General features: G+C 37.9%; 1 long non-coding RNA gene across 1 annotated transcript; it reads right to left on the reverse strand.

The window, feature by feature from the left end:
* Positions 1-7,162: 7,162 nt before the first annotated feature.
* On the reverse strand, positions 7,163-24,700 carry LOC145787679 (uncharacterized). Its single transcript, XR_014291428.1, has 5 exons — positions 24,227-24,700; positions 8,468-8,587; positions 7,985-8,146; positions 7,768-7,836; positions 7,163-7,324 (listed from the first exon to the last, which is right to left on the reverse strand). It is a non-coding gene; the product is annotated as an uncharacterized LOC145787679 (long non-coding RNA).
* Positions 24,701-26,314: the final 1,614 nt, after the last annotated feature.

Raw genomic sequence — 26,314 nt, forward strand, 5'->3', positions numbered from 1 at the left:
CTTGAAGATTTGAAGAACATTAGTACAAATATGGTATTCTAATTCTTTAATGCAAAGTATAAGGTATGATTTAAAGTAGAGGAGTAGTTGCTGAAGGAAAGGCAGCCAAGAGAAAGGAACTGGCCACCCTACTCTCATTAGTGCCGAAGGCTTAGTATAATGACAACCTTATTTTCTCATCCGTTGATGCTTAGATCAGGTATGGAACTCAACATATAGGATAAACAGCTAAAAGCACACATTGCAGAATATTTTAAAATGTACCCGTATAATATACAGGTTTTTTTTATAATTCCTATACATTCCAGTCGAAGCTCAATGAATTCCTACCTTTTCCTATGCTGCGATACGGTACAAAATTAGAAACAATAAGACCCAAATTCTGCACTTAAGACACATCAGACAATACAATCGGTTGTGGGAATAATTAGCAGTTTTTATGCCATGAACTGCCATGTTGAGCGCAACACTAGCTGGATCTTTCAGGTCAGATGCCTGAACATTGCAGCACAATGGGGTTAAGGTTAGGGATGGGCAAAATAGAATAATTAGCTATTCTAGAATACTGAAACCGAATATAGAATACAGACATAGGCGTCGATTTTTTCTTAGAAGAAAGGAATTCTGGGTGGGCGAGAGTTTTCAAACAGATTTCATTGAATGTGTATGTTCGCAAATTCGCAATGGTTAGTCTTTCTCACAAAGACTGTGTTTAGCGTCGCTGCAGCAATTAGGCCTTAATAGGTTTGATGTTTGCTTTTTTGCGATCTTATAAGCGCTGCTAAACTAAACAAACTTTTTTATATTTTCCTTTGCGACCTAAAAAGCGCGTGAATCATAAATTGTTATCTTTAAAGTGGTGCCTTCGGATTTGCCGCAAAATGTTCGGACAGGTGACTGCTGACTGAACCTTCCTGAGCCGGAAGCTAATCCGGCAGCATGCTAACGTCAAATGGAGCAGGTAGAGATCCATGGCTCACGCTGCTTCTGCAACTACCGGAGCATTGCCCGAGACATTCACTTCACCACTGTCCACATCCTTGAAGCACTACTTTCTTCATCAATGTCATCTCTACGTTCATTCGTGCTGGACGTGGCTTCTTCAGCGTTATCATCTCGACGCCTTTTGGAAGCTGGTTTTAAGAATGCGCAAATAGATGTTTGACTTTGCTTCATGTTTAACTTTTCAATAACGAAATGACAACATTGCGCGGTGCCCCAATTTATACCCAGTAACATGTTTGTGAGGAAAGATTTGTAAAAAGCGATTGTTTCAGTACGTCTTTAGTTTGTATCGGTTATTTTATTGCCATGTTTATTATGATGTCATATCCATATTCCCTTACGCTGACCCGGAACTGAAGTTTGATTGTGACGTAACGAAAGTGAGACCATTCGGAGAAAATAGAATTGCCAGCGTGTGGCAGTTGCCGCAGCAACAACAATGCATTGAGTACCGCCTTTTTTCAATGCAGGGTTGTTGCGGATGCGGAATTGCTTTGTTCTGTCGGCTACCTAGCGAGAGACATTGCGTAAAACAAGAAGTTGCGCTGCAGTTGATTGGATAATTCAGCGTTTAACAGAAACGAAAATAATTGTAACGAACACTTCATAAGTGTCATGAAAACAGGGTGGGCGAAACATATTTTGCCCACCCTCGTTTCACAGCAAGGTGGGCGCCGCCCACCCGGCCCACCCTATTTCGACGCCTATGAATACAGATATCTATTCTAGAATAATTAACCGTTTTTACCATCAACACATTTAATGATTTTATAAAAGCAATGAACATCACAAAATTGCTTATTGCAGTGTAACAAATTTAGGCTTTTTAAATGTTCACCAGTCAAACGGGATCTCATCTTGGTGGCAGTTAGTGTTGGGCGATAACTCGTAACTGCAAACCCTTACAAAAACGTTGCCGAGGCCAAACGGCAAAAGTTGAAATTGCCTTGGCAATTGCTTTGAACGTTTATTACGAAAAAAATTGCACCAAAACATGTAAAACGAAAAGCGAGAAATATACTAGAGTAGTCTATCACGACCGCACTGTTTGATTTGTTGTGATGTAATAATGCCAAAAGTAGCGATAAAGTGTGCAACGCGATACGCACGCTGTTACGTTAATTCACGTTAAATAACTCACGGGGAGGAAAAGTAAGTTAATTTTGGGTTGATTCAACGTTTGAGTCAGCACAAAACGATTTCCCGGCAGGTTATATTGCGTAACAACAATGTCCAAAAAGAAATTTACGCTTGTTTTACATTAATTCGACATCTAGCGACGTTAAATTATCATAAAATAACGTTAATTGCTCAACCAGGTACTGGTAACAAATTAATAGCTCCCTGCGAGAAGATTGCCTCGATTTACGTATACACTAACATAGTTTCGGCACAATTGGGATACTGCAAGCAACACAAAGTCTATTTGATAAAAAACTAGCTGTCAGAATCGGAATCATCAGATGCTGTATCGGAGGATGAGGTTGTCGCGTCATCACTGGAATCAGACACATCAAGAGGCTCATCGCTTGGTTGTAAATCTACACTGTCTTCGCCGTTCGCTATGAAGCGTCCACGTTTTGCGACTTTCGTGCTTTGATACCCATCCACACACCTCTTTTGCAGAGCTCCATCGAGGTGTTGACTAAGGAACAAATCTATGGCTGTGCCATAACGACTGACAGGAATGTTTAACCCTAACCTTACAAGCGCTCGTGTGGCTTCGGCATTTTAATTGCTGATGCTAATTTCAAAGACTGAGAAACTCTTTTCTTAATTAGAACAAAAATATCGAAAAGTATCGAAATATCAAGTATTTTTCAAATATCGTATCGTTTTGTTTTTTTCAATATCGCCCAACACTAGTGGCAGTTAAACCTGCACTTGAAAAACATCTCTCTGAAGAAGCAGATGTGGCAGTTACACCAAAATATTGCGCTTGACAAGAAAGATCTCTTTAATGCAAACAACGAAACTCGTATATACGTTTTTTCTATGCCGGATTGCACTAAATCGATAAACAATTCTACTTTTGCTACAGCGAATTCGTTGCGACCAGACGGAGCGGTACGGAGTCGATTGTTAAAACGGTTTCAATTATCAGATTTCATATGGATTTTGAAACCGGTTAGGCTTCACAACCGGTTATTCTATATTCGGTATTCTATTTTGCCCATCCCTAGTTAAGGTAGACCAAAACTTTCTTGAAAAGAACTCGTTAAGCATGACCTATTAGCCCTGAACATGGACTTTGCCAACCCAACGGACCGTGAGGAGTGGAGAGGAAAACTTCGCTCTCGACAGACAAGCCACACCCTCAACATCAGGATTAACTCATGGCCTGTATAATCAAAATTGGTTGATGATGATGAAGTAATTCCTATAGATAGGCTATCTATTCCAAAGAAAATAAAGTTTAAAATACTAACCATATAAAACGTTCCAAAAAGGCACTACTCCATCTGTCTGAGATAAAACAGGCCCTTTAAAACTGTATTTGTATTCATATTTTGATCTCAATTCAGGTTCAGAAAATACACTTTTCAGAGAATGAAAAACGATCAAGAGAATATAAAAGCATATGCAATTAAAAACCATTGTTTACTTTTGGCTATCAAATAGAGACACCTGAACAAAAGTGATATCAGACAATAATAATAATGCGTCACAGTATTATTACGGTAACTATGCTAAAGTAGATCAGTTTTCATGACTGTGTTCACAAACATGAGATCATTTTTATCGATCATGTGTTACATATTATCCATATAAAATCCTGTTTTCTGTTGTAAAAACAACTATATATATGATATGCACTATCTAATTGACTGACAGTACACCAAGCTGCAGCCAATTAGACACCCTTTGTAGTTGATTGTGCTAAAGAGCAGGGCCTCTGAGAGACATTTTCACTAGGGGTACGAAGGGCAATTCCGGGCCCCCTCTCACTCTGGGCCCCCTTTTTCATGGCCAAAACGTGTGATGTTTGTTTAGGCAGATTGCACACCATACAATATATTACTGCACAATTGGACATCTGTGCGCAATAATAGTATCAGGCTGCAATAAAACTATTATTTAGTGTTTTGTGTTGTGCATATCAATGTGATCTGTTTCTTGCCAATTTGTGTATCCTGCATTGAATTCGCGTGTCAGTTGTTGATGGTGCTGTTGAGAGGTGTCGCTTGTACAGCTTTAGTGTAAAATTTTCAAATTCATTTATTTATTTCTCAGGTGTATAACGTATAATTATTCCTGATAAGGACACTATGTGGTGTCGAAAACGTGAGATTAAATAGTTTTTCTTGTTTTTTTGTGTGTTTAACAAAAAATGCTAAATCCGTTAACGCTACTGAGTGTTGTATGTAGGCTATCTGGTAGGCTACAAGTCAAGCTCTCTACCAAGGCTCAAACATAACATCTTGTTCATCAATTATAACATCATTAACTTTTGCATTCACCACATGCCTAGCCTTAGCAGAGGTGAACGAAGTCACTTTTTTTTACTCTGTCTGCGTTCCCTGCTTCGAAATTCATTTTGAAGTAAAATGAGCATGAAACTAACTTACCCTTTTCAAACAGTTTTTAAAAACACTAAAAAGCCCAAAAATACCTAGGCTTTTAAAAAAAAAACAAGCGGGTTAGGCTTTTTAAAAAAGCCCTGTTTTTCTCAACCCTGCTTTTGCTATACTATGCCCCCTCCCCCCCGGACAGGAGCACAACTAACTTTTATGATTTAATTTAGGATGTTTTTAACAAAATATTTTTGCATGTAAAGCATTAAATCACCACTTTGGGCCCTAATTTGTGGAAAACACTAAAAGGCGGAAATAAGTCGAAATAACTTTAGAATTAAAACAGTCATAGTATTTAATGATCTCACAATTGCTTCTAAATAATATCTTTCAATGATATTTCAACATAAGAAAATGTTCGGTATTGAGTTGTGGCTAAAAATCGCATTTCCGCCTTTTTCCTATTTCAATAAATTCCATTAAATTTCGAAATTTACTCCAATAACTGTGGAATTAAAACAGTCAAAGTATTTAATGACCTCACAATTGCTTCTAAACAATATCTTTCAATGATATTTCAACATAAAAGTAGTAAATCTCATTTCCGCCTTTTCCATGTTGCAACATTTGATTCTTTCATGATGACGTTATCGCTATGTTAAACAATATGGACGCTAAGATCGTACTTCCGCATTTTCTACATCGGCATTAAATCGCTACGGTACTTCTGCGGACAATCCGCCATTTCACGCCCGGCTTATTTCCGCGTTCCGCATTTCCGCCTTTTAGTGTTGCCCCTAATTTGTGCGGAATGCATTCAATTGTAACCTTTTTGGGCCTTTTTTCTACATTACGGGCCCACGGGACTAAAGAATAACAACTTTTATGCTTGAATTTAGTCGTTTAAGATGGTTTTAACCAAACATTTTTGGCCGTAAACTATAAAATCACAATTTCGGGCCCCAACATTTACAGTCCTGGGCCCTCCCTCCGTACCCCCCTCTTATAGGCCTTGCTAAAGAGCTCCATGCTGTATTTAGACCTGGTGTCATGCAGCAGTGATAGATTGATTTACAGTAGAACTCGGTTAATCTGGATTCGATTTGACTGGCGATTCCATCCGGATTAACCGAGTTCTATTGTATAACAATACAATTACATAGTAACCAAAAGGTTGCCGACTCATGAAGTGAGCTATTGTTGATGCAGCGCCATGCATTTTCATCTCAAAATGATAACCTCAATTTTTTTGTCTAGATTTGCTTGCATAGACAAGCTTTTATAACGTCATACCACATATCACAATCTGTCTTGAAACACAAGCTCGCTGCCAGCCAGAGTGCCAGCAGAACACCGCGAACGTAACAGCGTTGCCAGATTAATTAGTAAAAACAAGCAAGTATATCTGAGAAAACAACAACTGTTTTTTTTTTCAAGATATCACGAAAATGCATTAATGCAATAATTGCATTACATAGTGAAATGAGAGAGGAAGAAAGCGAAAGACGTTACGAGGTCACATGTCAGATTCCACTGCATTAGTATTTTACAAACAACTTAGCAATGAAAATTATACTGTAAAATACAAGAGAAAAAAGGCAGAGGGTATTTATCATAGCCTATATTGTGAAAATAGCCTCTGAGGTTATGGACAATCATGATCTTGAAGATCACTTTAAAATTAAAGTTTACCTACTAGATAAAGGCATCTTTTTATAACTCGTAGTCGTAGGCTACTGTACATAGTAACTAGTGGCAACCAGGGCTGTGGAGCCGGGCGAAAAAATTACGAATCCGACTTCTCGGTTTTTAACGGTAGGCACTTTTACATCACCCACTCGTCGAAGAGTGCCTGCTTTTCAATGTGAAATTGCTTTGTGTTTTAGTCACAATTTTGACTTGTTAAAGTGGCTACCATTAAAGTGCAACTGCACGATTGAATTAACATAGGCTAAAATCCATTGCCAAGACATCTGGAACCTGTTGAATAACTCACTTCCTTACAATTGAGGCCCACAGTCGAGAAACCGACCCTTTTCTCACGCTCTCTAGCGCTTCTCTCTCACGCTACCTGGAAGTAGCAAACTCGTCAACGCCACCTAGCGATATGACGTCAGTTGGAGTCGAGACCAAACTAGCCGAGATAGGTTTGGTTGCTACTGAATGCGCAAATTTATAAGGTATCCATAGTGAAGACGCATCTTTCAGCCAGCATTATACAAATTTAGTTGTTCATGCTTGTGTGCCAGGAGTGGTTTGCGAAACCCATCGCCGAAGGCTAGTTTCGTAGATTACAACAGCCAAACTTGGTTATATCGAAAATATGTTGTATTGTACGGTGTTGCAGGACATAGTACAGTCGACTATCATGCGATAACGCTTTAGCATTCATTGGGACTGTCTTCGGCGGTGTTGACATCTCCGTTCTATAAAAATAATCTAGATGAAGCTAAAAAAGACTAGAATAAGCCAAATTGAAGCAGAAATAAAGTAAAAGAATAAACCAACATACAATACTAATGACAAATCACATTACGACACACAAATCGAAAACAAACCAAACCAAAAAACACCAAATCGAAAAATAAAAGTAAACGAAACGGTTGCAATAAACCAGGTTAAACCAAGACTAAAATGTTAACACTGGTCTTTGGAACCCAGCATAGTCTCCATCGTCACTGGGATACTTTCTGCGGATAAATGACACAATGCAGGATGGCAGCACGACTCTGTTGGACTTGCCAAGAACTTCTCCATCCAACAGCCACTCCAGCACCTGCCTATAGGCGACCAGCCTGAATTGCCTGGGAAATGTAACAGCAAGTCGTTTAATAATGAATGGAACAATTACGCAACCAGCTCTTGAAAGGCTGTTGAACAATGAACAGTAAACAAGCTCAAGTGAACGCACTCATAAGAAAAAGAGATGTCAATAGAAATGTAAACCTAATAGCCTACAAGGCGATGAAGGAAGATACTTCATATACTGGTTCCACCCATATGCAAATGGATATGTTTTAAGAGCATACTAGATATGCCGGTTATAAGATGCAATTGTTACACTACTAAGGTAACTCTACAATACTCCACCAATCTTTTTGACTATTTTATTTCAAATATTGCTGCCCTTCAATTGTTGTGTCCCACGACTTCTCGGATAGTTCATATTCAGATGACAGATAGAAAAATGAAGAATGAGCAGATGCATCTCTATTTTTAAGTGGGGTAGAAGATGCAACTGGCTTACCCTGACTGGAAAGCAACATTGTTTCAGTGTTCGTGCCCACGGTATTTCGTCCAAACCACGTTTGGGTACCTGTTGAGAATAATGCTGTAGTAGTGGCACAATAGACTGTTATGAGTAGTTGTAAATAAGCAAAAAGAAACACTTTAACATTGACTGCAGAATCAATCAAACTTTAAAAAAAAGATAGCAGATAAGCACTTATTGATAGGTGACTCACCAACAGATCGTTTTGTAGTCTGCTCCTGTTTTAATGAAACCTGACAAGCCTTGGATTGGAAAGATGCTGTTTCACACCAGGTGGAAACATCCGAATGACTCACTTGAAAACTCGCAGCTAACCATTTGTTTGTCAACATCCGCATTCCGCAACCTCCAATACCTAATATGTATTGTAAAGTACACTTTGCTTTATTAACAACCATTGAAGATTATAACGTTTTGAAATTGGTACCATGCCAGTATTAGATGCACTTGAATTGTACATAAGAGATTAATGCAACAGCATTATGCGGTGATTTTGACTACTGGGTAATTTACAAAAAAAGAATGAAATATGATAGAACGATAAACCCCTCGGCCACCACCAGAGATAAAAGAGGAGGACATCACCCGTAACTGAATACAAGCAGCACATTAGATTGAACCTGTAGCCTATATTAATTATGTTGGTTCATCAATACAACAATGCAAGGCTACATACTGTCATCTCATCATGCATAGCAACGTCAATGGAATCTTCAGCAGCAGTCGGCACAGCTTGTTGAGATGCAGTGGTTTTACTTTTCTTGGTCGAACCCGCACCCATTTCATCATTCATGGCCTACAAAAAATTGACAATTAATATCAGATTACAGTATGTCTCACACACCTCCTGAACACATATGAAGACCTGGGTAGCACAATTGTAGTTTGGGCAACATTGAATTATGATCAGATTATGAATCCCACTAGCTACATTCTGTAAAAGTTAGGAAAGAAAACAATCTGGGTGCTCTTCCACAAGACGCCCTGTTGGTCAACCAGACAAAATGATGACGTCACACATTGGAATGGACTATTATGAAGGAGGAAGTGCGGGGTGGAAATGGAACGAAATACACCAGAAGGAAATTGTCTCCCATTCATTCATTTCTTGTTCAATTTCAACAAATTTGCTATTGTTGGAAAGCACAAGCATAGATCTAACCAACTAAATTAGTACCAAGTCCCAAAATACTACTAGCTCCATCTGGTGGCCACCTAAACTTGACCAAATTCAAACCATCACCAAAACTTCATTTTAAATGATAAACAATCTAAATCAAATCTAATTAAAAGAACATGTTACTGTTTGTTGAAGTGCTAACTTTCATTGTTATATCTTATTCAATATGCGCGCAATCGTGGCCACCTAAACTTGACCAAATTCAAACCATTATCAAAAGTTTATTTGGAATGATCAGAACATTAAACGACAGCCAATTAAAAGAACATGTTACTGTTTATTGAAGTGCTAACTTTCATTGTTATATCTTATTCAATATGCGCGCAATCGTTGTTCGAAGACAGCCCCCCAACGAAGCTTTTGCCCAATGCATTTCAATGGCGAATCGATCGTCTTCCAGTTCACGCCCTGCATGTTCACGATAATTAATTGTCTCCCATTTATTCATTTCTTGCTCAATTTAAACAGATTTGCTATCGTTGAAAAGCACAAGCATAGATCTAACCAACTAAATTAATACCAAGTCCCAAAATACTACTAGCTCCATCTGGTGGCCACCTAAACTTGACCAAATTCAAACCATCACCAAAACTTCATTTTAAATGATAAACAATCTAAATCAAATCCAATTAAAAGAACATGTTACTGTTTATTGAAGTGCTAACTTTCATTGTTATATCTTATTCAATATGCGCGCAATCGTTGTTCGAAGACAGCCCCCTAACGAAGCTTTTGCCCAATGCATTTCAATGGCGAATCGATCGTCTTCCAGTTCACGCCCTGCGTGATCACGATAATTAATTGTCTCCCATTTATTCATTTCTAGCTCAATTTTAACAGATTTGCTATCGTTAAAAAGCACAAGCATAGATTTAACCAACTAAATTAATACCAAGTCCCAAAATACTACTAGCTCCATCTGGTGGCCACCTAAACTTGACCAAATTCAAACCATTATCAAAAGTTTATTTGGAACGATAAGAACATTAAACGACAAACAATTAAAAGAACATGTTACTGTTTATTGAAGTGCTAACTTTCATTGTTATATCTTATTCAATATGCGCGCAATCGTTGTTCGAAGACAGCCCCCCAACGAAGCTTTTGCCCAATGCATTTCAATGGCGAATCGATCGTCTTCCAGTTCACGCCCTGCATGTTCACGATAATTAATTGTCTCCCATTTATTCATTTCTTGCTCAATTTAAACAGATTTGCTATCGTTGAAAAGCACAAGCATAGATCTAACCAACTAAATTAATACCAAGTCCCAAAATACTACTAGCTCCATCTGGTGGCCACCTAAACTTGACCAAATTCAAACCATTATCAAAAGTTTATTTGGAAGGATAGGAACATTAAACGACAGCCATTTAAAAGAACATGTTACTGTTTATTGAAGTGCTAACTTTCATTTTTGTATCTTATTCAATATGCGCGCAATCGTTGTTCGAAGACAGCCCCCCAACGAAGCTTTTGCCCAATGCATTTCAATAGCGAATCGATCCTCTTCCAGTTCACGCCCTGCATGTTCACGATAATTAATTGTCTCCCATTTATTCATTTTTTGCTCAATTTCAACAAATTTGCTATCGTTAAAAAGCACAAGCATAGATCTAACCAACTAAATTAATACCAAGTCCCAAAATACTACTAGCTCTATCTGGTGGCCACCTAAACTTGACCAAATTCAAACCATCACCAAAACTTCATTTTAAATGATAAACAATCTAAATCAAATTCAGTTAAAAGAACATGTTACTGTTTATTAAAGTGGTAACTTTCATTGTTATATCTTATTTAATATGCGCGCAATCGTTGTTCGAAGACAGCCCCCCAACGAAGCTTTTGCCCAATGCATTTCAATGGCGAATCGATCGTCTTCCAGTTCACGCCCTGCATGTTCACGATAATTAATTGTCTCCCATTTATTCATTTCTTGCTCAATTTCAACAGATTTGCTATCGTTGAAAAGCACAAGCATAGATCTAACCAACTAAATTAATACCAAGTCCCAAAATACTACTAGCTCCATCTGGTGGCCACCTAAACTTGACCAAATTCAAACCATCACCAAAACTTCATTTTAAATGATAAACAATCTAAATTAAATCCAATTAAAAGAACATGTTACTGTTAATTGAAGTGCTAACTTTCATTGTTATATCTTATTTAATATGCGCGCAATCGTTGTTCGAAGACAGCCCCCCAACGAAGATTTTGCCCAATGCATTTCAATCGCGAATCGATCCTCTTCCAGTTCACGCCCTGCGTGTTCACGATAATTAATTGTCTCCCACTTATTCATTTCTTGCTCAATTTCAACAGATTTGCTATCGTTGAAAAGCACAAGAATAGATCTAACCAACTAAATTAATACTAAGTCCCAAAATACTACTAGCTCCATCTGGTGGCCACCTAAACTTGACCAAATTCAAACCATTATCAAAAGTTTATTTGCAATGATAAAAACATTAAACGACAAACAATTAAAAGAACATGTTACTGTTTATTGAAGTGCTAACTTTCATTTTTATACCTTATTTAATATATGAGCAATCGTTGTTCGAAGACAGCCCCCCAACGAAGCTTTTGCCCAATGCATTTCAATGGCGAATCGATCCTCTTCCAGTTCACGCCCTGCGTGATCAATGGTGAATCGATCGTCTTCCAGTTCACGCCCTGCATGTTCACGATAATTAATTGTCTCCCATTTATTCATTTCTAGCTCAATTTCAACAGATTTGCTATCGTTGAAAAGCACAAGCAGGGATCTAACCAACTAAGTTATAACCAAGTCCCAAAATACTACTAGCTCCATCTGGTGGCCACCTAAACTTGACCAAAATCAAACCATTATCAAAAGTTTATTTGCAATGATAAAAACATTAAACGACAACCAATTAAAAGAACATGTTACTGTTTATTGAAGTGCTAAATTTCATTTTTATACCTTAATTAATATATGAGCAATCGTTGTTCGAAGACAGTCCCCCAACGAAGCTTTTGCCCAATGCATTTCAATGGCGAATCGTTCGTCTTCCAGTTCACGCCCTGCGTGATCAATAGCGAATCGATCGTCTTCCAGTTCAAGCCCTGCATGTTCACGATAATTAATTGTCTCCCATTCATTCATTTCTTGCTCAATTTCAACAGATTTGCTATCGTTGAAAAGCACAAGCATAGATCTAACCAACTAAGTTAATACCAAGTCCCAAAATGCTAATAGCTCCATCTAGTGGCCACCTAAACTTGACCACATGCAAACCATCACCAAAACTTCATTTTAAATGATAAACAATCTAAATTAAATCCAATTAAAAGAACATGTTACTGTTTATTGAAGGGCTAACTTTCATTTTTGTATCTTATTCAATATGCGCGCAATCGTTGTTCGAAGACAGCCCCCCAACGAAGCTTTTGCCCAATGCATTTCAATGGCGAATCGATCGTCTTCCAGTTCACGCCCTGCATGTTCACGATAATTAATTGTCTCCCATTTATTCATTTTTTGCTCAATTTCAACAGATTTGCTATCGTTAAAAAGCACAAGCATAGATCTAACCAACTAAATTAATACCAAGTCCCAAAATACTACTAGCTCCATCTGGTGGCCACCTAAACTTGACCAAATTCAAACCATTATCAAAAGTTTATTTGGAAGGATAGGAACATTAAACGACAGCCATTTAAAAGAACATGTTACTGTTTATTGAAGTGATAACTTTCATTTTTGTATCTTATTCAATATGCGCGCAATCGTTGTTCGAAGACAGCCCCCCAACGAAGCTTTTGCACAATGCATTTCAATTACGAATCGATCGTCTTTCTGGATTCACATTGCGTGATCGCGATAATTAATTGTGTCCCATTTATATTGAAAAAATGCTAAAGTCATAGAAAGTATTAGGATCAGGCACACAAATAGCCTAGTTGGTGGTGTGATGGCTTGTCCGAATCAAGTAATGTAACAAACACTGATCAATAGGAAAGCGATGTGTGCTCTAGAGCGGTGTAGAACTTTGATCCTTTGGGAGGTCGTGGAAGAATTCTTGTCACTCGGCCCTCAGTCGACATCTATTGGAAAAGCTCGGTTGAGGAAGCAAGTGATGTCAGCTCCAAGTGCAGGAGCCAGAAAATTGTTCCTATTTGGATGGAGAAACCTCTGCAAATAATAAAAAGCAACAACAACCAGCGAGACAGTGGGTGCGGATACTTATGTTTTGTTCAATGCTTAGCCAAGAAATTTTTTCGCAACACATAGGCTAAGCCTAATAAACCTAGGCTTAAATATGGATCAAAGGTAAGTAACGAAACCGTAATGAAATGACTTGGGCTTGCATTCTCGTGTTCTTTCATTACCACACGAAGTCTTTTTCCCAAAGGCATCCGTGTGTGTAAACAAAATGATTCATAGGTCCAAACCTTAAACGTTAACACACAAAAATCATGTTACAAACGTAAGTTAAAAAAATTATTTTGTTTCATGTGACATTGCACTTTTTTTAGCCTAGTTTGTTTGTTATAGAATAAATATCACAAAGTAGGCTATGTGGGCAGCAACTCTTTTTTATCATTAGGTAGCCCTGAAAAGGGCTGTTTTTTTTTTTTTTGACAAATGGACGATGTGGCGGCTACAGTAAGGGGTAGGACTCCCTTATGGCGCGGAGAACTTCCGGAAAATGTCGTCCCCGTGGAAACTGATGTCGCCACATAAATTCATCAAGATACCCAGGTATCATGGGCCTTGTGGTGCCACCCATTCTTTTAAATTTCCGTTTACAATTCAGCCACAGGTTTTCAATGTGGTTCGTATGAACCCCTGTGGCCGAAACATAATGATGGTGATGGTTGACCGTTTGGTGGCGATATCCAAGATCTAAAAAATACGAAAGCAACTTTAAATAAATTTCAGCCTAAAATGCTTGCTGCAACGGTTTCCAAATAGAAATAACAAAAACATGTTAAATTGTTAAATTTATTTTTAATGGATGCATAATTGTTTTGGCATGAGCCATCGTGCTTTTTGAAAAGGAGCTGTGCAGTTAAGTGGCGAGGTCAGTTGATTTTTTTTTCTGCTCCCAAAGTAACTTTAAATGGTTAATTGTTGTTAACAGTTTCTACACTATGAATAAGTTGTATCAAGTGGGACCTGGCATGACAGTTTAAGCCAAATGGTTGGGTCTGATGCTATCACAACAGAAAAGTACACATTGTACTGTGATATGTCTTCAGACAAGCTAAACACAAACTGGTGGTTGAATGACCAATGGGACTGTGCAAGCAATCACTTTTGGGACATATTCCTACGTTATTTTAAGGCTGAAAGAAATTTTTTTCACTTAAAAAGTATTTTTCACTAGGGATGTAGATAAGAGCTACTGCTTTATTTTGTACAATCTTGAAAAGCCTTATTACACTACACTTTGCTATAGATCATGGCAAAAGTATATACCTTTTTAGATTTCAATTCATTGAACCTTTAAAGTGTCTTATTTTATCATGTCTGAAAAGAAAAGCGGGTCTATTTATTGATGAAAACCAAGAAAACAAGTTCTGCTTCTTTTCTCTTGAGTCTCTTTCATTCCATCATACCCTTGACAATCAATTGATGTATCTAGAAAAGTGTCTCCTGGGACATAACCCCTTGTCCCATTGATCATGTATGTAAGCAACCTATGGGACAGTTGTCTGACACTTTTTAATGATGAAAAAAAAACAATAAAGAATATTAGCCTACAGTCATCACTGTTTTGATTTCATGTTAAGAAACAATGACTAAACTTTGCAATAAAATTGCTTTAGTTCATGATTTGCTTTAAAATAACGTTTTTTTAGAAATAATGTCATATTCGTCCCATAGGTGCCACATCTCCCCTACACATTTTTACTCTCAGTACACCTAGTCTACACAAATGTTTAATCTACATGCATTTTATGTACTTCATCCAATCCATTTAATGTTTAACATAATCTACGTTAAGTGTTTACATGTTAGTGTAGCCTATGTCATTTTAAAATAGAACTACAAGAAACACTCACTAGACAAGTTAGAGTATGCACCCCATTCATCGGAATGAATCTCTGTTCCTGGTGCGATGTGGCGTAAAATTTCTGCCTCCAGTGTAGCCCTGTCCCGCCGCGGTACCATTACAATGAAGCATTCTCTAATAGCACAATTTTACTAGGGATATCTACAGGCATTGAGGTGCAAAAGAACGTGCCCTAAGGAGGGTAGGTTAAATAAAAGTGTTGTCAAATATTCCTTCAAATCCCAAGCCCAAGTGATATTGCTCACCTGCTCGAACGTAGTTGACTAGGCGTAGGCCTAGTTGTAGGGGGTAAACATGCACATAATATATAACTTACTTTGTTGTGGTGTCAATCCCGCCGAAGATCCACTGCTGTGGCACTGGGCGCCCTTGTGAATTTCCTGGTTTTCGTCTGGCCACCAAGGACTCATCGATAGCGACGATGTGGCCAGGTCCACCGATTTGATGCTGATTCCTCAACAAATCCTCCGAACAGACCTGTACGTTATCAACAAATGGCAAATATTCGTGTTCATCAATAGTGATGGTGTGGCATGAAGCCACATAGTAGCCTATGCTTTTCGTACAAGCACGAATGTTTGTAGTTCCAAAACCGTTTGTGTTTGAATGTTTTGCTTGGAGACCCAGGGCCTATGAGAGGGGGATACTGAGGGTACGGCGTACCCTTGAGGGCCCAGGCCTGTGATTGTTGGGAGGCCCAAAATTGTGATTTTATACTTTACGCGAAAACATGATGGTTAAAACCACCCTAAACGACTAAATTCAAGCATAAAAGTTGTTATCATTTAGTCCTGGGGGGCCCGTAATGTAGCAAAAAGGCCCGGAGAAGTAATTGAGTGCATTGCGCGCAAATTAGGGGCCCAAAGTGGTGATTTAATGCTTTACGTGCAAAAATGTTCCATTTTAAAGCACCCAAAATTAAATCGTAAAAGTTGGTTTTTCTCCTGTTCGGTTAGGACATAGGGAAGCAAAAGCAGGGTTGAGAAAAACTCGGGCTTTTCTTAAAAAGCTCGGGTGTTTTTGGGCTTTTTTGTGTTTTTTTAAAATTATTTGAAAAAGGTAGTTTCACGCTTATTTCACTTCAAAATGAATTTAGAAGTTGGAGCAAGAGCCGAAGTGAATACTTTCGGAGCAGGAACGGAACCGAGTCAAAAAAAAGTAACTTCGTTCACCTCTGCTAGGCATGTGGTGAATACAAAAGTTAATGAAGAAAGCTTATTGGTCAGACGATTAATTTGATGATGTTTTGACAAGATGTTACGTTTGAGCCTTGGTAGAGAGCTTGACTTGTTGTACCGCAGATACATATAACACTCAGTAACGTTAGTGGATTTAACATTTTTTATTAAACACACAAAAAAACAAGAAAAAACTACTAAATCCAACGTTTTCGACACCAAATCATAGTGTCCTCATCAGGACTAATTATAGGCTACATCTAAGAGAAATAAATGAATGAATTTGAAAATTTTGCATTAAAGCTGTAAGCTACAAGCGACACCTCTCAACAGCACCGGCATCAACAACTGACACACGAATTCAATGCAGGATAGCTTACGCAATTGGCGAGGAATAATTGGCGAGGAACAGATCACATGATAGGCTATGTACAACACAAAACACTAAATAATAGTTTTATTGCAGCCTGATGCTATTATTGCGCACAGATGACCAATTTTGCAGTAAAATGTTGTATGGTGTGTAATACGCCTAAGCAAAATCACGCGCTTTGCCAAAGACAAAGGGGGCCCGGAATGACTCTTCGTACCCCTACAGAAAATTTCTTTCAGAGGCCCTGTGGAGACCTCAGTGCAACTATTAAAAAACACGAAGATTTAATTTTTCTACAACAATCGACTACGGTACATTATTGTGTACTAAAGTGATTGCTGCAAAGATTTTTCACTTTTCCAGGATTCTTTGCGATTTCGAAAATCTTTTATGAATATCTTTGCGAACCCCGTGAAATGACCTTTGCGACCCCCAGGTTGAGAAACGCTGCTTTACACACAGGGGCACCGGAACGATGACATGAAAAGAAAAACTGTTGATATCAACAGAAAGATTAATCAAGCTGTTTACCTTGTTCGATCTTTAACAACGATCATGCTGCTAAAAGCGAAACTCAATCTATTGCAAGTTGCTTTACCATCAAAATGTGTTTTTAAAATTAGATGTTCTCTCAATTTCCCCACACAAAAAAGCAAACCTAGAATTGGTCCTACAACGAGCATTGAAATGCATTGGGCAAAAGCTTCGTTGGGGGGCTGTCTACGAACAACGATTGCGCGCTATTAAATAAGGTATAAAAATGAAAGTTAGCCCTTCAATAAACAGTAACATGTTCTTTTAATTGGCTGTCGTTTAATGTTTCTATCATTGCAAATAAACTTTTGATAATGGTTTGAATTTGGTCAAGTTTAGGTGGCCACCAGATGGAGCTAGTAGTATTTTGGGACTTGGTATTAATTTAGTTGGTTAGATCTATGCTTGTGCTTTTTAACGATAGCAAATCTGTTGAAATTGAGCAAAAAATGAATAAATGGGAGACAATTAATTATCGTGAACATGCAGGGCGTGAACTGGAAGAGGATCGATTCGCTATTGAAATGCATTGGGCAAAAGCTTTGTTGGGGGGCTGTCTTCGAACAACGATTGCGCGCATATTGAATAAGATACAAAAATGAAAGTTATCACTTCAATAAACAGTAACATGTTCTTTTAAATGGCTGTCGTTTAATGTTCCTATCCTTCCAAATAAACTTTTGATAATGGTTTGAATTTGGTCAAGTTTAGGTGGCCACCAGATGGAGCTAGTAGTATTTTGGGACTTGGTATTAATTTAGTTGGTTAGATCTATGCTTGTGCTTTTTAACGATAGCAAATCTGTTGAAATTGAGCAAAAAATGAATAAATGGGAGACAATTAATTATCGTGAACATGCAGGGCGTGAACTGGAAGACGATCGATTCGCCATTGAAATGCATTGGGCAAAAGCTTCGTTGGGGGGCTGTCTTCGAACAACGATTGCGCGCATATTGAATAAGATACAAAAATGAAAGTTAGCCCTTCAATAAACAGTAACATGTTCTTTTAATTGGATTTAATTTAGATTGTTTATCATTTAAAATGAAGTTTTGGTGATGGTTTGCATGTGGTCAAGTTTAGGTGGCCACTAGATGGAGCTATTAGCATTTTGGGACTTGGTATTAACTTAGTTGGTTAGATCTATGCTTGTGCTTTTCAACGATAGCAAATCTGTTGAAATTGAGCAAGAAATGAATGAATGGGAGACAATTAATTATCGTGAACATGCAGGGCTTGAACTGGAAGACGATCGATTCGCCATTGAAATGCATTGGGCAAAAGCTTCGTTGGGGGGCTGTCTTCGAACAACGATTGCGCGCATATTGAATAAGATACAAAAATGAAAGTTAGCCCTTCAATAAACAGTAACATGTTCTTTTAATTGGATTTAATTTAGATTGTTTATCATTTAAAATGAAGTTTTGGTGATGGTTTGCATGTGGTCAAGTTTAGGTGGCCACTAGATGGAGCTAGTAGTATTTTGGGACTTGGTTATAACTTAGTTGGTTAGATCCCTGCTTGTGCTTTTCAACGATAGCAAATCTGTTGAAATTGAGCAAGAAATGAATAAATGGGAGACAATTAATTATCGTGAACATGCAGGGCGTGAACTGGAAGACGATCGATTCACCATTGATCACGCAGGGCGTGAACTGGAAGAGGATCGATTCGCCATTGAAATGCATTGGGCAAAAGCTTCGTTGGGGGGCTGTCTTCGAACAACGATTGCTCATATATTAAATAAGGTATAAAAATGAAAGTTATCACTTCAATAAACAGTAACATGTTCTTTTAATTGTTTGTCGTTTAATGTTTTTATCATTGCAAATAAACTTTTGATAATGGTTTGAATTTGGTCAAGTTTAGGTGGCCACCAGATGGAGCTAGTAGTATTTTGGGACTTAGTATTAATTTAGTTGGTTAGATCTATGCTTGTGCTTTTCAACGATAGCAAATCTGTTGAAATTGAGCAAGAAATGAATAAGTGGGAGACAATTAATTATCGTGAACACGCAGGGCGTGAACTGGAAGAGGATCGATTCGCGATTGAAATGCATTGGGCAAAATCTTCGTTGGGGGGCTGTCTTCGAACAACGATTGCGCGCATATTGAATAAGATACAAAAATGAAAGTTATCACTTCAATAAACAGTAACATGTTCTTTTAAATGGCTGTCGTTTAATGTTCCTATCCTTCCAAATAAACTTTTGATAATGGTTTGAATTTGGTCAAGTTTAGGTGGCCACCAGATGGAGCTAGTAGTATTTTGGGACTTGGTATTAATTTAGTTGGTTAGATCTATGCTTGTGCTTTTTAACGATAGCAAATCTGTTGAAATTGAGCAAAAAATGAATAAATGGGAGACAATTAATTATCGTGAACATGCAGGGCGTGAACTGGAAGACGATCGATTCGCCATTGAAATGCATTGGGCAAAAGCTTCGTTGGGGGGCTGTCTTCGAACAACGATTGCGCGCATATTGAATAAGATACAAAAATGAAAGTTAGCACTTCAATAAACAGTAACATGTTCTTTTAATTGGATTTAATTTAGATTGTTTATCATTTAAAATGAAGTTTTGGTGATGGTTTGCATGTGGTCAAGTTTAGGTGGCCACTAGATGGAGCTAGTAGTATTTTGGGACTTGGTTATAACTTAGTTGGTTAGATCCCTGCTTGTGCTTTTCAACGATAGCAAATCTGTTGAAATTGAGCAAGAAATGAATAAATGGGAGACAATTAATTATCGTGAACATGCAGGGCGTGAACTGGAAGACGATCGATTCACCATTGATCACGCAGGGCGTGAACTGGAAGAGGATCGATTCGCCATTGAAATGCATTGGGCAAAAGCTTCGTTGGGGGGCTGTCTTCGAACAACGATTGCTCATATATTAAATAAGGTATAAAAATGAAAGTTATCACTTCAATAAACAGTAACATGTTCTTTTAATTGTTTGTCGTTTAATGTTTTTATCATTGCAAATAAACTTTTGATAATGGTTTGAATTTGGTCAAGTTTAGGTGGCCACCAGATGGAGCTAGTAGTATTTTGGGACTTAGTATTAATTTAGTTGGTTAGATCTATGCTTGTGCTTTTCAACGATAGCAAATCTGTTGAAATTGAGCAAGAAATGAATAAGTGGGAGACAATTAATTATCGTGAACACGCAGGGCGTGAACTGGAAGAGGATCGATTCGCCATTGAAATGCATTGGGCAAAAGCTTCGTTGGGGGGCTGTCTTCGAACAACGATTGCGCGCATATTAAATAAGATATAACAATGAAAGTTAGCACTTCAATCAACAGTAACATGTTCTTTTAATTGGATTTGATTTAGATTGTTTATCATTTAAAATGAAGTTTTGGTGATGGTTTGAATTTGGTCAAGTTTAGGTGGCCACCAGATGGAGCTAGTAGTATTTTGGGACTTGGTATTAATTTAGTTGGTTAGATCTATGCTTGTGCTTTTTAACGATAGCAAATCTGTTGAAATTGAGCAAAAAATGAATAAATGGGAGACAATTAATTATCGTGAACATGCAGGGCGTGAACTGGAAGACGATCGATTCGCCATTGAAATGCATTGGGCAAAAGCTTCGTTGGGGGGCTGTCTTCGAACAACGATTGCGCGCATATTGAATAAGATACAAAAATGAAAGTTAGCACTTCAATAAACAGTAACATGTTCTTTTAATTGGATTTAATTTAGATTGTTTATCATTTAAAATGAAGTTTTGGTGATGGTTTGCATGTGGTCAAGTTTAGGTGGCCACTAGATGGAGCTAGTAGCATTTTGGGACTTGGTATTAACTTAGTTGGTTAGATCTATGCTTGTGCTTTTCAACGATAGCAAATCTGTTGAAATTGAGCAAGAAATGAATGAATGGGAGACAATTAATTATCGTGAACATGCAGGGCTTGAACTGGAAGACGATCGATTCGCTATTGATCACGCAGGGCGTGAACTGGAAGACGAACGATTCGCCATTGAAATGCATTGGGCAAAAGCTTCGTTGGGGGACTGTCTTCGAACAACGATTGCTCATATATTAATTAAGGTATAAAAATGAAAGTTAGCACTTCAATAAACAGTAACATGTTCTTTTAATTGGTTGTCGTTTAATGTTTTTATCATTGCAAATAAACTTTTGATAATGGTTTGATTTTGGTCAAGTTTAGGTGGCCACCAGATGGAGCTAGTAGTATTTTGGGACTTGGTTATAACTTAGTTGGTTAGATCCCTGCTTGTGCTTTTCAACGATAGCAAATCTGTTGAAATTGAGCAAGAAATGAATAAATGGGAGACAATTAATTATCGTGAACATGCAGGGCGTGAACTGGAAGACGATCGATTCACCATTGATCACGCAGGGCGTGAACTGGAAGAGGATCGATTCGCCATTGAAATGCATTGGGCAAAAGCTTCGTTGGGGGGCTGTCTTCGAACAACGATTGCTCATATATTAAATAAGGTATAAAAATGAAAGTTATCACTTCAATAAACAGTAACAAGTTCTTTTAATTGGATTTAATTTAGATTGTTTATCATTTAAAATGAAGTTTTGGTGATGGTTTGCATGTGGTCAAGTTTAGGTGGCCACCAGATGGAGCTAGTAGCATTTTGGGACTTGGTATTAACTTAGTTGGTTAGATCTATGCTTGTGCTTTTCAACGATAGCAAATCTGTTGAAATTGAGCAAGAAATGAATAAGTGGGAGACAATTAATTATCGTGAACACGCAGGGCGTGAACTGGAAGAGGATCGATTCGCCATTGAAATGCATTGGGCAAAAGCTTCGTTGGGGGGCTGTCTTCGAACAACGATTGCGCGCATATTAAATAAGATATAACAATGAAAGTTAGCACTTCAATCAACAGTAACATGTTCTTTTAATTGGATTTGATTTAGATTGTTTATCATTTAAAATGAAGTTTTGGTGATGGTTTGAATTTGGTCAAGTTTAGGTGGCCACCAGATGGAGCTAGTAGTATTTTGGGACTTGGTATTAATTTAGTTGGTTAGATCTATGCTTGTGCTTTTTAACGATAGCAAATCTGTTGAAATTGAGCAAAAAATGAATAAATGGGAGACAATTAATTATCGTGAACATGCAGGGCGTGAACTGGAAGACGATCGATTCGCCATTGAAATGCATTGGGCAAAAGCTTCGTTGGGGGGCTGTCTTCGAACAACGATTGCGCGCATATTGAATAAGATACAAAAATGAAAGTTAGCACTTCAATAAACAGTAACATGTTCTTTTAATTGGATTTAATTTAGATTGTTTATCATTTAAAATGAAGTTTTGGTGATGGTTTGCATGTGGTCAAGTTTAGGTGGCCACTAGATGGAGCTAGTAGCATTTTGGGACTTGGTATTAACTTAGTTGGTTAGATCTATGCTTGTGCTTTTCAACGATAGCAAATCTGTTGAAATTGAGCAAGAAATGAATGAATGGGAGACAATTAATTATCGTGAACATGCAGGGCTTGAACTGGAAGACGATCGATTCGCTATTGATCACGCAGGGCGTGAACTGGAAGACGAACGATTCGCCATTGAAATGCATTGGGCAAAAGCTTCGTTGGGGGACTGTCTTCGAACAACGATTGCTCATATATTAATTAAGGTATAAAAATGAAAGTTAGCACTTCAATAAACAGTAACATGTTCTTTTAATTGGTTGTCGTTTAATGTTTTTATCATTGCAAATAAACTTTTGATAATGGTTTGATTTTGGTCAAGTTTAGGTGGCCACCAGATGGAGCTAGTAGTATTTTGGGACTTGGTTATAACTTAGTTGGTTAGATCCCTGCTTGTGCTTTTCAACGATAGCAAATCTGTTGAAATTGAGCAAGAAATGAATAAATGGGAGACAATTAATTATCGTGAACATGCAGGGCGTGAACTGGAAGACGATCGATTCACCATTGATCACGCAGGGCGTGAACTGGAAGAGGATCGATTCGCCATTGAAATGCATTGGGCAAAAGCTTCGTTGGGGGGCTGTCTTCGAACAACGATTGCTCATATATTAAATAAGGTATAAAAATGAAAGTTATCACTTCAATAAACAGTAACAAGTTCTTTTAATTGGTTGTCGTTTAATGTTTTTATCATTGCAAATAAACTTTTGATAATGGTTTGAATTTGGTCAAGTTTAGGTGGCCACCAGATGGAGCTAGTAGTATTTTGGGACTTGGTATTAATTTAGTTGGTTAGATCTATGCTTGTGCTTTTTAACGATAGCAAATCTGTTAAAATTGAGCAAGAAATGAATAAATGGGAGACAATTAATTATCGTGATCATGCAGGGCGTGAATTGGAAGACGATCGATTCGCCATTGAAATGCATTGGGCAAAATCTTCGTTAGGGGGCTGTCTTCGAACAACGATTGCGCGCATATTGAATAAGATATAACAATGAAAGTTAGCACTTCAATAAACAGTAACATGTTCTTTTAATTAGATTTGATTTAGATTGTTTATCATTTAAAATGAAGTTTTGGTGATGGTTTGAATTTGGTCAAGTTTAGGTGGCCACCAGATGGAGCTAGTAGTATTTTGGGACTTGGTATTAATTTAGTTGGTTAGATCTATGCTTGTGCTTTCCAACAATAGCAAATTTGTTGAAATTGAACAAGAAATGAATGAATGGGAGACAATTTCCTTCTGGTGTATTTCGTTCCATTTCCACCCCGCACTTCCTCCTTCATAATAGTCCATTCTAATGTGTGACGTCATCATTTTGTCTGGTTGACCAACAGGGCGTCTTGTGGAAGAGCACCACAATCTGGACATCAAATTTGTATAAAAAATTGCTAAGCCACATATTCTGAGCCAAAAGTTGTTAATCCCAATTGAGAGATAAAAGGTGTTCTGTCAAAGTAAGTACCGTAAGCAACACAGTAAGTTTTGCAACCTTGCTGTTTTGCAAGGTAGTGATCTGTTGTAATTAGACTATAACAGTGGTACCGGTATTACATAACTACTTAATCGTTTTGAGCAGATGGCACATTGTATGTTCATAAAATTTAAAACAAGTAGGCCTAAAAACATTACATACCGGTAGGATATGCAGCCTATAGCTTCTATTGTGTAACTACAAACCTTCACTATTGTCCGCTTTTGCATTCGATGATCTCTATCCAGCTTAGATGCAGTAGCATCAGACGTACCGGTAGCAGAGGTACATTTTATGGTGGGAACAGCAGATTTCTTCAGAATGTAACGTTTGCAAAATCCCATATTAACTTCAAAATAATTTTCAAAATCCTGCTCAAGAAAGTGATTTGAGCAGATAACACTGGTAGGGAAGGGTCCATTCCATTTGCGGACTTGATGAGCAAACTTGCACCAGTTAATTCGCAAACGTTAATCGTTAGGGAAGGCAAAAAATGTCACCTTTGCACCAGAAACAAATTTTTGTGTGATAGAGCAAATTTTCACCATTTTAAATGTTTGGCTCAGAACTACAATAATCTAAGAAACGAAGTTGCAATAGAAATGTTTTGTTTTAAAAGTTTTATATATTTGAACTAAAGACTTGAAGCTTACAAGAATGTCACATAACATTGGTTAAGATGTACCATACCTTACCTTGCATGGCCTATGACAGCTTTGGTCTGTCCCTTCACCAACAATTTCAATGGATAAGTCAACAGACCTGGCTTATTTTTTTCAAACTCGAGATTGCAAAGAGCCTATACTACCTGTCTTCCCATAAAAAGCACGTGCAACAAGATCGAAGCAGCGAAAAAAAACTTCCTTCCTCTAGGTCTAGGACAAACACAACTAGCTAAACTAAAACTAGTAAAAGACTTGTAAAACCAGTTGTCGCTTCGATCTGACTGACTCCAACTGACGTCATAATCTGCGTGTTGCGCAATGCAGGCGGAACGTGGCCAAAAATACAAGCGCGTGGAAAACCATAGTTTTGTTAATTTTTATTGAGATAATTATAGCCTTAAAAAGTAAGGGCGAGGTTGGTATTTATAGATTGAAACATGCTCTTTCAGATAAAGTGCGGTCAAAGTCATCGTGCAGTAGCACTTTAAGATCCTTCTTGCACTCAGTTCAGTTGCAGAAGAAAAAATAGTATTAGCAGAGGGTGGGAATCGAACCCACGAGATCGAAATTACCACTCCTCTGCCCTAACCATTAGGCAACGGTGGTTGTGGTGAAGCATTCAGTTAAATTTCTTTGTATCAAAATTTTTCGATCAGAATATCACGTGTCGAGTCACATGACTGAAATCAGCTGAATCGCGAATGAACATGTCACGCATGATTGCGTACCTTTTCGACGAGTGGGTAATGTTAAAGTGCCTACCGTTTTTAACTGGCCGACTCCAGCTTTTGTGTTGCCAGATTTTTGAGGGTTGCCAGATTTTTTTGATATTTTTTTTATTTATTTCACTTCAAGTATGAACAAAATTGCAACGGCAACTTTCACAAAAATTAACAAAAATCAACATTTCTGATGAAGTTTTAAATCGCAATACAGAAAACATAAACCAATATTTAGAAAAAAAGTATTGCAAACAAAAACATTATTGTTCATTTTTTTGTATCGAGCGGTGGGATGGCGCAACGGGGTAGGCGCTCGCTTTCCAATCATGTAATCCTGGTTCGACTTCCCTCTTATGCTAGTTGTTGACAAAACACCGCTCACCTCTACCCAAGGTGTAATAAATTGGGTGGGCGGAGTTGCTGAAGTAACGGCAGCCGAGAGAAAGGAACTGGCCACCCTACTCTCGTTAGTGACGAAGGCTTATTAGTATAATGAGAACCTCATCTTCTCATCCCCCGATGCTTGGATTCAAGTAGGTTATGGGACTCACCCTTACCCCTTTTGTATCGCATCGGAATCGACTTTTTTCAACGAATCCGACTCCGGACACTCCAAAATCCTTCCGACTCCGACTCTACAACCCTGGTGGCAACTAGCCTACGAACATTAAGTCACTGTTACTATGATATGTGACAAACAAAAGTCGATATTATAAAGTTTCAATCTGCTTTGGTAGTGTTGCCATTAGAAAATCCAAAATGTTTTCTGTGTTGATCATAATAAAGAAGCCAATGTTGACGCATGATAAAAAAAAAGGATTCAACTTTATTTACAATTCTGTGTTATAAATTCTAAAAACATGTTTGCTTTTTTGACCCAATTTTAGATGTTTCAACTATTTGAGTC

Source organism: Aplidium turbinatum, chromosome 18 (assembly GCF_918807975.1).
Source record: "Aplidium turbinatum chromosome 18, kaAplTurb1.1, whole genome shotgun sequence".
Classification (NCBI taxonomy): Eukaryota; Metazoa; Chordata; class Ascidiacea; order Aplousobranchia; family Polyclinidae; genus Aplidium; species Aplidium turbinatum.